Source organism: Sinocyclocheilus anshuiensis, unplaced genomic scaffold (assembly GCF_001515605.1).
Source record: "Sinocyclocheilus anshuiensis isolate Anshui unplaced genomic scaffold, SAMN03320099.WGS_v1.1 scaffold945, whole genome shotgun sequence".
Lineage (NCBI taxonomy): Eukaryota > Metazoa > Chordata > Actinopteri > Cypriniformes > Cyprinidae > Sinocyclocheilus > Sinocyclocheilus anshuiensis.
Window position 1 is genome coordinate 95028 of NW_015557112.1, and position 11647 is coordinate 106674.

An 11647-nucleotide genomic window follows, 5' to 3' on the forward strand; every position below is an offset into this window, starting at 1 on the left:
CTTTTTTTTTTTTCCCCCCCCCCCCCCCCCCAAATACCCCAAATATTGATTAGAAATGCAAATATTTAATAAATCAATATTCTGAATAAGCTCTTGACACAGAATTCATAGAATTCAGATTAACACAGGCATATGCTAGCTGTCTCATTTAAGTTTTAAGAATCTAGCTATACATTTCTATTTAGGCAGTGGCAATGGGGATCTTGTGTTTACATGACATAAATAACCAGAATATGATAATATTCTGATATTAATTTGAATTTATTTATATAAACATGATTAATGTTTATTGTCTCTTATTCAGTCTCTCACGTTTGCTTTCTCTCTCAGTTTGTCTATTTCTGCAATTCCCTTGTCCTTTTAGATGGATGCTCTACAATGTGAGCAAGGGTCTTAAGTGGAAGGAAAGCTTTATTGATCGGTGGGAAGGATTCCAGAAACACACAGCTGTAAAGCCTCTAAAGTTTCTCTGTTTACAATGCATGTTTGAGTGAGACAAATTTAGGCTTGGTTCATCTCTCTATCTCTTATTGTTTAAGCCATCCATAAAAGCAAATGTATAGTGAAATTTTTCCTCTAGATCTCACTGGCCTCATATCATACAATCTGACAAGCAAAAAAAAAAAATCTCATAATGGTAAAAAATGTGCATGCACATGGCATAATACAGACGAATTTCCAGCACAAACTCCAGTGTACATATTGAGTTTTTCCATTGCTGCTGTAACGTGGTTAATATATTTTATTATTGTTTACTAAACGTATTTTACGGTCTTGTTTGCTATCTCCAGCTTTGATGTTTTGGTCTGTGTCATCATGGCTGCAGGCCAGGAAGTTTTTTTAAGCACTGCTCTTGTTCAAGTAGAGCATGATAATTTCACTAGCTGATAAAGTATCTACTTAGGCAGTGTGATAAAGTTAAGCCTTTCCACTGGCCTGAAGTTCATGCCTAAAACTCTTTGCCTGGATCTGCTTGTTTCCACAAGAAAAGACTTTTAAAATCTGCTCCTCTTAACATTCACTGTGCCTTCATCTTTCATATGAGGACCATTATGTTAAATTTTTAAATGTTCCCCACGTCCTCTCTGATCTCAGAATAACTCAAAAGCTCAGTCTGAATCATGACGAGATTCATCTGTCCTTTTCATTTAAACCATCATCATCACCTACATCCTCGACCTCCTGTGAACCTGAGAGTTCATCAATTTAGAAATAAACCATCTCTCTTTTTCAATTATTTATCTTTTCCTCTCTTCTACACTCTCTTCCCACAGCCTTTAAAAAGTGTAGAAATTTCTCAATGCATAATTGCTGTAGCTTTGTGCTGGGGCTTTCTAGCTTTTATTTTAATGTTAAATAGTCAGTAGTGATTGCAGATAATTAAAATATGTTGTGTAAAAAAAAAGGAAAAAAATCTATATAAAAGTGAATTTAGGTACTACAACATTATAATGTATAGTACAGTATGAAAAAATGCAATGTTTTCTAAAGAAAACTTTTAACAGCGTTATTAAATTATTAGTGTTTTTAAAGGCATAGTTCACCCAAAAATGACAATTCTCTTAGGTTTACTTCCCCTTGTGTCATTCCAAACATATCTAACTTTATTTTGTCTGTGAAACAAAAAAGAAAAGTATAAAAATATTTGAGGAATGTTGGTAACCAGTTCAGTTTTTGAACTGTTCCTCTGAAATTTAACTTTAAATCAGCATCAGACGATAGTAAAGGTAACCTTAATGTAAAAATATGGGAAAGGACCAGTGACAATTACGTTTTATTATATGATAAGTAACTATAGCTAATACTAATCTCTAATTTAATGTGATTTCCAGCACCTCCTCAGCAAACACATAAACTCTATGCAGCTTCTGATACATGATGTCATTGTAAAATATCCATTTCTCGCCTTCTAAAGTTATTTTATGTAGTTATTTCATCCCAAATTGTGAATTAGTTCATAAAAACTGGCATTAAAGACAGAAAACACTATAATCCCCTTCATCAAGTTTCCCCTTCGTTTTAGAAATCGAACATGCACTCTCGCCTAGTCAGACTCTATAGAAACTGTGTTCTCTGTTGTTTTGACCAATGAAAGGCAAATGAATTAGAATCAAAGCAGCTCTTATTTCATTACGGCCATGCAGTAAAATCATCTTATAATGGCTCTGCATATTAAAGGCCATTAACAAGATGTGTGGAGTCTATTTATGCTGAATTACTCATTTCAAGAGCATCATCAAAGGCTGGGATTAATGCTATTTTGAGCCTGAGCTGAATATTGTTTTTGAAGACTTTTAATAACCAGCTCTCTCCATCTCCTTCTCTTTAATAAGCATCTTTTCAATAGCCAATTCTTCTCTTCTCTTCTCTTCTCTTCTCTTCTCTTCTCTTCTCTTCTCTTCTCGTCTCGTCTCGTCTCGTCTCTTCTCTTCGAGGTCTGTAGGTGTGTAAGGCTCTTGGAACTGTGACAGCGGTACCTTCAGTCAAAATCTCTCTCTCATCTGGGGTAGGGGGGCGGTGCGTGACAGGGCAGGTTTGCCCCAGGACACAGCGCCACGGCCCTGGATTTTCCCTCCCACAGCACGGCCTTAGATGCCTGCTGCTCTGAAGAAGCAGATCTGAAACATACGTTTCCCGCTTGTGAATGTGTTGATGAGAACAGAGGGAATGAATGAGCGAGACGGTTTGAAAGAGAAGAGCGAATGGCCTTTGAGTGTTTTTAATGAGAGTACTCTCAGACTAAACCCACAAGCTTTCACAGGTAAATCCTGCTCTGAGTCTAATTAGCATGCATTTTGTTTGTGTGTGTATGAACTGTCCGTGTCTGAGGTCTGGTATGTGTAAAGGTGAGAGGTAATCCGCACAATAACAGGAAGGAGCAAAGCTTCCTATCAAACAGGCCTGTGAGAAATGTATGTTTAGACACACAATTCAGTGCTGAAACTTTTACCTTTGCACTTCTCTCTACAAACCTCTTCATCTAATAATACCTGACAAACACGAAAGAACAACAAAGAATGTACCACAAAGCATTCACACACACATTCACATATATAAAGAGTCCGCCCTTTCTCAGAACTGTGAAGAACACGTCAAGTCCCGGAAATGTTTATTGCTTCTTCGTTTTAAAATCCCCTATTATAGTTTCTCTTTCTGTCTTTCATTTGCATGAATTAGTCATTGTAAATGGAATTTTGCATATGGATTTTCATGTGTGTGTGTGTCTGTGTGTGTGCAAGGAGGAGTTTTTTAGTCAGTGTGTGTTTTTGTGTATGTGATGTGGTACTGATAGATCTAATAAGCATATGTCAGTTTGACCATCCTCTTATTTAAATATGGGTCAAACAGCTAGGGAACGTTTGTTCTCCTGGAGTTTAATTGTAATACAGTAACAATAATTAGGTCTATAAGGCAAACATCAATAGTGCTTTTTCTCATAGAGCTATAAAATTTCAGCATGTAATTAATCTGGCACCATTTGCTTCCACAAATCATGTTACACCACACTCTGTGATAGAGTGCATGTTCAAATGGAACAACATTTTCGTTAAGGTATGCAAAAGTGGGACACACCTTTCATCTTGGGCTAACAAAAAAGAAGTATACTTCCCTTGTCCATGTGATGTAATTTTCATCATTAGCACATTCTGCTGATGTCCATGCACACTGTCCATGTGCAGCTTTTTTTTAACGTTTTCTCAAAGCATCCATCCGAACTCTCTATTAATGTAGTGTACTTTAAATGGCTTGCAAGCTCAGTTGTGCACTAGACAGAGTGTAACGTGGAACATATATATCTCTTTATCCAAAAAGTATATCCAGGCTTAGAAATGCATGGCAACAACCTGGAAATCACTCACGCATTTTACATTATCACTAGAAAATGTAACCAAACGGATCCAACTTTTTTCTTTGCAGAAACTTTTGTTACATTTGGGTTCAGATGCTTTAAAAAATAATAAATAGGTTCAGTTACTGGATTTTCTGCATGGGTAAACACAAATGGAAATTTGCAGTGCCAAAGATCATGAAGTTGAAATAGGCATGGCTGTGATAAATGGTTGCAGTGTAAGAGAACCGCTGGGCAGGAATGCACTTGAGCCTGTGTTATACTTTGAAGGATTAGAAGACCCTGTCACCGTAAAGATACCATTTCACACATTTTAACCGAGGGAATTAATCTGTTCGGAAAAACTGAGATGAGTCAGCTCTAGCCTATTTGACTGTTTTTGAGGGAAGTTTTATCAAAATCTCAATTTCACCCGCTCTCTTACCCTCCCCAACTGTGACCATTATCTTCCCTGCTCTAAATCTCTTTGATGAGACCGGAGAAGCAGGAATTTTTCATTGAAGATGCTTTTATGACATGTAGGCGTCTGACATATTCACAGCCTCAAAGTCTATGACTGAGTGTAATGGACAGGACACCATGAAAGAGGGTTTTGTTGACTGTCAATGAACATATCCAGGAGCTATTGATCTAAGAAGACAAACATGAATTTTGTGTGCTGCTTTTTAATGTTGGAGCATGCATTACTCGCACTGCAAATGTATATGAATAATTAACCTGCAAAGGTTAGGTGCATTTATGTGTGTTCTTAGCTTGGTCTATTTTGTAATCTTAAATGATCTGATCCATGACCATGTAACTCTTGTGCTCTAGCACTAAAACATACTATAATGTATATTTAGACTACATTTTAAGGCATAGGCTACTAGTCATGCTTCTGACCCAAAAGTGGTCTCTTGTGGAACGGTTTAAGGTACCCCATTTTAGACAAAATTTAAGGCTGTACCATATGTATACTTTGTGGAGACTGCAATCCCAAAATGCATTGTGCATTATTATAATTATATTTCATTCAGTGCTGAAATATATAAATAAAAACAGACAACTTCACTCAATAATTGGATGCTCTTTGTTTTTTAATGACTATTATAGTATCGCGTTGTTAGCTTATCAATATGGTAAAGTGAAAATTTGCTCAGTTCTACCATCAATCTATTTGTTTGACGTGTCAGAAACAGGCTTCCTATTAAGACAGGTTCCATGATGATTAGGATGTTGCCTTAGAAGGAAACTGTCTATGTAGGCAGTAGACAGGAAGATAGCTCACGTAAGACTTCTGTGTGCCATTATACAGTACTCAGGAAATATGCACTGTGCTAATATGCACTGTTTCAAAATGTTTGACGTAAACATCTACTGCTCTTAACAATTAAGGACACTGAGTAATAAAACTTTAGGCCAGTATCTGATGACAAGGTTTATCTTATGTCTGTGACGCTATGGTTTGTGTGCTCAGCACCTGTGTTCCCTCAAACAAAGACTTTTGTGTTTTAACCTCCTGGAGAAAAAAAACAGCCCCTGATATTTAGCATCATATGATATGAATCCTCCTTTTCATGAGGCGGCTTATAAACAACTCATGATGAACATTGAGCATCAGCTGATAAAACTAATGAAGGCCTCAAACAGTTCATAGTTTAGAGGCAAAGTAGCAGTGTTACTGTCAAAATAGCTTCTAGATGGAATAGTTCACCCTTTCTGTGATTATTTACTTACCCTTATGTTGTTCCAAACCTGTATGCTATTTTCTCCATGGAGCACAGAAATGGAGAAATTGTACTCTTTTCTATGTACATTTTTACCACTCTTTTTTGAGTTTATGAGTTTACAGTTACAGTTTAACTGTCAAGCTCCAACTGGACAAAAATTGATATTGTATTAACTGTATAAAAGAAAAAAATGTATTCCAGGAACTCTGTTCTATCCATCAGATCTGAATATGAGCTTGGAGTCAGTAGTACGGTAGTGGTGGTTTAAGTGGACTAAATGATTGGAGAAGTCGAATTATAATGTTTTAAAAAAAATCAGCATTCACAATCAAGAACATGCATTTAGAAATGCTGACTCCAACAGCTCACTGGAAAGAAAGATTATCATTAAATAACAACTTACATTTTGGTCTATTCTTTACACAAAGCTACTTGAAGCACAAGTGCAAGTCATTTGAACAACTTTTATGATGAACTTTTTGTCCTGTTTGCTGAAGGATGTGACTGTAAGTGAAGGGGTTTCTTTCTCTTTCAGGTAGCTGTTCTACAGCATCTTATCATGAGCTTTTGTGTTTTGACTCTCTTTTTGTATGTTGATGAGCGCTTGAGAAAAACATTCAGACCTCATTTATCTCAGTGTTTTTCTCAGGGTGATTTCTCCTTTCCACTACCTCTAATCTTTCTTCTTTTTCTTCTCTCAGTTCTTCTTCTAATTTCTATTTCTGTTTTTACAGTCTTTGACTAAAATCCTGCTTTCAGTATTGTTCACCGTGTACCTAGAATGTTATTCTACCCCTTCCATGCTGTTGCAGATCATTTTATCCTGCTATAGATTTTTTATAAATATTTACTGAAATTTAATGTAAACTTTTCAGCCTGATATTGCAATATAAGCTGCTTTTACTGTCACTATGTCTCTCATACACGTTAACACTGCTACTATATGCTGGATCATCAATGGCAATAGCACAGAAGGTTTAATGTTCCATGTTCCATGTTTATCACTATGCTCTCTGTGAAGAACTTTCATTTGTATTTTAGTTGTAATTTTACTGACATTCCCTCTCACTGTGACCAAGGTCATGTTTTCAGTCTCCTGTCGACTGAATGTACTCGACCAGAAAAAAGCTTGTTCTACACCTGCAGATGGCTTATTTGCATTTCATCATAAACCGTCTCATGCTGCGTTAAAGAATGACTCTCCATTGCATTCATTTTTTTTCCCATGATCATTTTCATTTGTTTGTTTAGTTTGTCCCTCTGTGGCAACTGCTCCATCAGTAGTGATATGCAAAATATTGTCTGCCTTTCTCTGCTTTTTACTGAAAGCAGCCAATAAATAATATAGATAAACTGACTATTTCTGAGAGCAGAGATAAAATACTGTTGTGTTTATGTTGCCTCTTCAAAATCTCCTTTTAAGGTCAAAAGCAGTCAGTCTAACAATAACTTCATTCAAAGAGGTAAAAAAATAGTTTGGGGATTTTAACATCCTCTGTGCTGGTGATTATTCAGAAACGAAGTCTAAAGCTGAAGAATGATGATATGCATGTCAGGTCTTTTTCAGCTTATGATTTGTACTGGCAATAGAAAGCGAAGTTTGTGAAAAACACACTGAGGAGAAATATATTAACACACACAGGGCCGGATTTATGCATAGGCATTCTAGGCACGTGCCTATGCTCACATGTGAGTTACTTTGCAGGTTACCTATAACAGCGAAAGAACCAAACCCCAAAAAATAACCAAGAAAATAAATATAACTAACAATAGGATAAAAACGACAAACTTTTTCCATGTTTTCGCAACGAAATTATGTTCTAATATCTGTGAATCTTTTTTTCTCCTGCTATTTGGCATACAAACACACACAAATAAACTCACATTCATGCACATATGGACACAGAAACATGTCAGCGCTGCCCTGCGACTTTATCAATAAAATAGTTTTGCAACTGAAAAACCTTCTCGGCAAGGAGGTGGTAACATCGCTGTTCTTGAAGAAGTCAAACTTTAATTAGTCTCAGTCTCAGACGTCACGTCCACGGACCGTTGGCTGGACGTCTGATGCATATGGCACACAAAAGTGGAAACACTTCAGGAGTTTCGAAGTCATCATCAGATTGGTTGAATTATACAGGATTTCTGGGAGACGTGTGTGTCACGTTCTATCAGGTTCCGCCTGGAAACAGATGCTGTGGCGCCAAACCCCCTCACGAAAGAAGAAAGCCGCCGTGTTTACAACTGTGACGACGAGCACTTATTAGGATCAACTAAATGCTGGATTCTCAAAAGTATGTGAACTATCACGGCATAGAATCTTTAAAATACGTCCGAGAGTTTTACACACCGGTCTGTTATTGTGGCGACATTTCCACACCCCGAAACCTGAAACGAACTGTGGTTGGACATGTCGGTCAAATGGTCTCATGGTCGGGCCTTGGCCAATGAAAGCTGCCATGGATTCCAGACCTTCAGCCGTCAGTCTGAAGGTCTGGCTATGCGAGACTAAACTTTAATAGGCCTATTCGCTATTGGTAGCGCTGCTGCTGAACACTGTAGAGAGACACACAGACTCAGGTAATTCGCACAATCTTCTCTCTCTCTGTCTCTCTCATAATTAGTCTGCATATTAAAGGCTCAAGCCTCCATTACAAATTACATTACATTTTAAAATAAACATCTTTCAGTGTTTTTAATGTTTTTTCTCTTGTGTGGACCACAGTGTCAAAAATGACATCCTTGTGTGGACATTTGATCCCCACAATGGATGATAAAACTGTACATGTGTACACACACATGCACACTTTTCCCACAAAAATATCAGCTGTTTTCAACATAACAACGTCATAATGAGAAATTCTTACATTTCTTAAATGCACCAAAGCAGCATTGTAGAATGATTTCTGAAGAATCATATGAGACTGAAGACTAGTTGCTGCTGTGGAGGAAATTACATTTTTTATATTAATTATTATTATTCGCTTTATTTGCTTTATTAAAGAGTGTTCTTTGCCTTTCTAAATGCTTGATTAACATGCTTGAGTTTTCGATGAGCTGAGAGATAACAGGAAATCAATTTTGTGTGTGTGCAAGACAAGTGTGAAATGTTATTTTGGACCTAGCTTCTTAGATGATAATTTGCTTTAAATACTTAAGTATGCATAGGGGACATAGTTAGATACCTTAAATGGACACATTTGTTGAATACATTTGTTGTTTGTGTGTCTGTTTCTGTGTTTTTGTTCTAATAATTGCAGCCTTGATGAGCCTTGGTGAGTTCTTTCAGAAACAGAAAAAACTTATCTCAAACTTTTAAAAGATAGTGTATACATTTAAAAACACATTCACATTGACTACCAGAAGTCTAGGGGGTCACAGTCTGATTGGAGCTTGTGATTTTCACAAGTGCGGTCCAGTTTTGTCTGCAATATCCATCTAATGGTCAGTGAGCGGACTGTATATAGGCAGTTTGTGGACATATCTGATGCTGAGACTAACTAATAATCACTATTTTTCCCCAGTTCAGTTTTTTTTTCTTCTAAAAGTCACTAGTTCCAGCTCTCTCCATTTCTCATCTACACTTGACTTCTCTCCACCAAGTTGTTCTCCTGCAGTATACTGGCTTGATTTCGACCTCCTGTGGAGCTAGATGACAAAAGTTTTTTCCTCACAGTTTTTCCTCTGCATTTTGTTTGCAGCCCACAGCAAAGTCCTGCACAGCTTCACTAATGTCCCTGAGCTTTTTGTGTCTGAGTGTGAAACTCTAATGAGAGACAGGGATGAGATTCCCAGGAGAGGCTTCCCGCTGGCATGGGATAGGACAGGGATAATAGAGCCAGTCAGATTTGTGTGAACCCAGACGAGAGAGACGTGGCAGAAAAAGGGAATGAGGAGGTCAGGGGAAGCCAATGGTAAAAAAGCACAGAATAGATGAGGTTGTGCATTAGAACAAGAGAAGAAAATAGGTGATAGTCAAATAGCAAGCAGACCAGGCACACAGAATGCTCACAAAAAAAGTCCAAAAGGAACAGAAGAAGAAACACGAGAAGTGAACATTTAAATTTAGAGGTGAACAGTGAACACAGCAGTTTAGTTCCTTATCCTGTGTTTAGTAATCTAAAAGGGGAGGTCTAATGCTATTTCATGCATTCTGACTTATTAAAGTTAAAGAGTCGGATTCTCATGCTAAATATGGCCAGAGTTTCTAAACACGAGTTGGACGTATGATGGAGTATTTCTGTGCCAAATACACTCCTTCAGGGTTCGTAAATGATCATATAATTTTTTCGAGTTTGGCCCTGTATGACGTCATAAAGTGTGGAATTCCTTATATGGGCACTTCTCCAGTAAGAGTGTGCACACACATCAACCAGAACAAGAGCAAGAACATGTTCTGGCAAGAGAATGTTTTATAAACAAGTTAAGTAAAATTTAAGTCAATACATTTAGTTATATCGATGTCACAGCTTGCATGACTGCTACTCAAAAGCTGTGCATACTTGTGACTCTTTAGCTCCGCCCACAACACCCCTCCAGGAGCTCTTTTTGGAGAGAAGTGGTACAGCTGTATTTGTCTCTTATAAATCTGATAAAACTAAAGACTTTTCGGAGATATGAAGGATGCAGTACTACTCTAAGGTTACCATGAGATTGGCAGAAACTGTGTGTTATGTCCCCTTTAATATAAAGACAAAGGAATGTTAAAGCTGATGTGTATAACCTTTTCAACGTTAAAATGCTTTCTCAGTTCAGTGTGCTGAGATAAATGTAAGTAAACTATTCATTTTCTGACTTTTGAAGATTGCAAATACTAGAGCTCTGCGACACTTTGTGACATTCTGACATATCAGCTTCTGGCTTGACAAATTACCATGTCAAAATTCGTTGCATTTTTTTTAAATGTTTTTTAAGTTATTCTGCTCCGTTTGTGCTCCAGACATGAATGATACCTCAAATCATGATTTGTTGAGAAAAGTTATGCTATTACTATAAGAGATTGGACTTTGAATGTCAAAAAATGGAAACATCCTATATAAGTACATTTTCGTCCTTGTGATAGACTGTCCATTCATCCAGGATGTATCTCTGCCTAAAGCCCGAGAGCCTGGAATAGGCTCCAGCATGCCCATGGCCTACATAAGATGAAGAATGGATGGTAACAAAGTTTGTTTATGTTCATTTTATATAAAATGGATGAAAAAAGATCCGAGAGACTTTTTTGTAATGTATATTTTATCTATATATCTATTTATATTTTAAAATATAGACATGAGAGCAGGTGCTTATGTACATATTTCCAACTATCAACCACCCAGAACATCTCTGAAATGCCCTAGCAACCATCCAGAACACCCTAGCAATGTGACAACACATTTTACATGGGCAAGCTTCACTTACTTTCAGAAAATGTGAAAATCTGTTTTTGCAGTTCTATTTGTTGCCGCTAGCAGTACAGAGATTGCATAAAGTAGCTTTAAAGAGGCACAGATACACAAACACAGTCTTAAACATAACCTTGACTAAGCTAGACTTCACACCACATTTTTAAGTGAAGACAAATATAGCAAATGCAGTAGATTAAACCCTCCTTGGCCCAAGGCTTCAATGCTCTGCAGACGTGAAACAGGCTGCTTTTCTGGTCTGCGTTCAAATGAATGTGTGTGGATGTGGGGGTGAATGAGGACACAGCATCCCTTATATGAGGTTAGTATAGCTGGTTGGTGTTTTATGACGTGGGACGAATTAAAATGTGCTTTGTTGAACACACATGCACGTATATGTCTATTAGTTTGCTCTGGTTGATATGTAGCTCCATACGATCTCATTGAACAGAAGATCCGTGAAATCCCTGGAAAATTGTACTTAATGGACAGGCTGTTTCTCTTCCCATGGTTCAAACACACCCACCCACACACAGACACACACACACACACACACACTATAATGGACAGAGGGGCTCTGTTCCCCTCTGTCAGTTTTTATGAAATGAAGAACAATGAGTAACTTTGCTAGCTTTTGGGAAGTGATGTGTGTGTGTGTGTGTGTGTGTGTGTGTGTGTGTGTGTGTGTGTGTGTGTGTGTGTGT

General features: G+C 37.5%; 1 protein-coding gene across 3 annotated transcripts in view; it reads left to right on the top strand.

Annotated features, from left to right (window-relative positions):
• The window catches only part of LOC107677698 (semaphorin-4F-like), an 89031-nt gene that overhangs the window by 35906 nt on the left and 41478 nt on the right, over positions 1–11647 (top strand). The gene's annotated exons all lie outside the window — the stretch shown is intronic.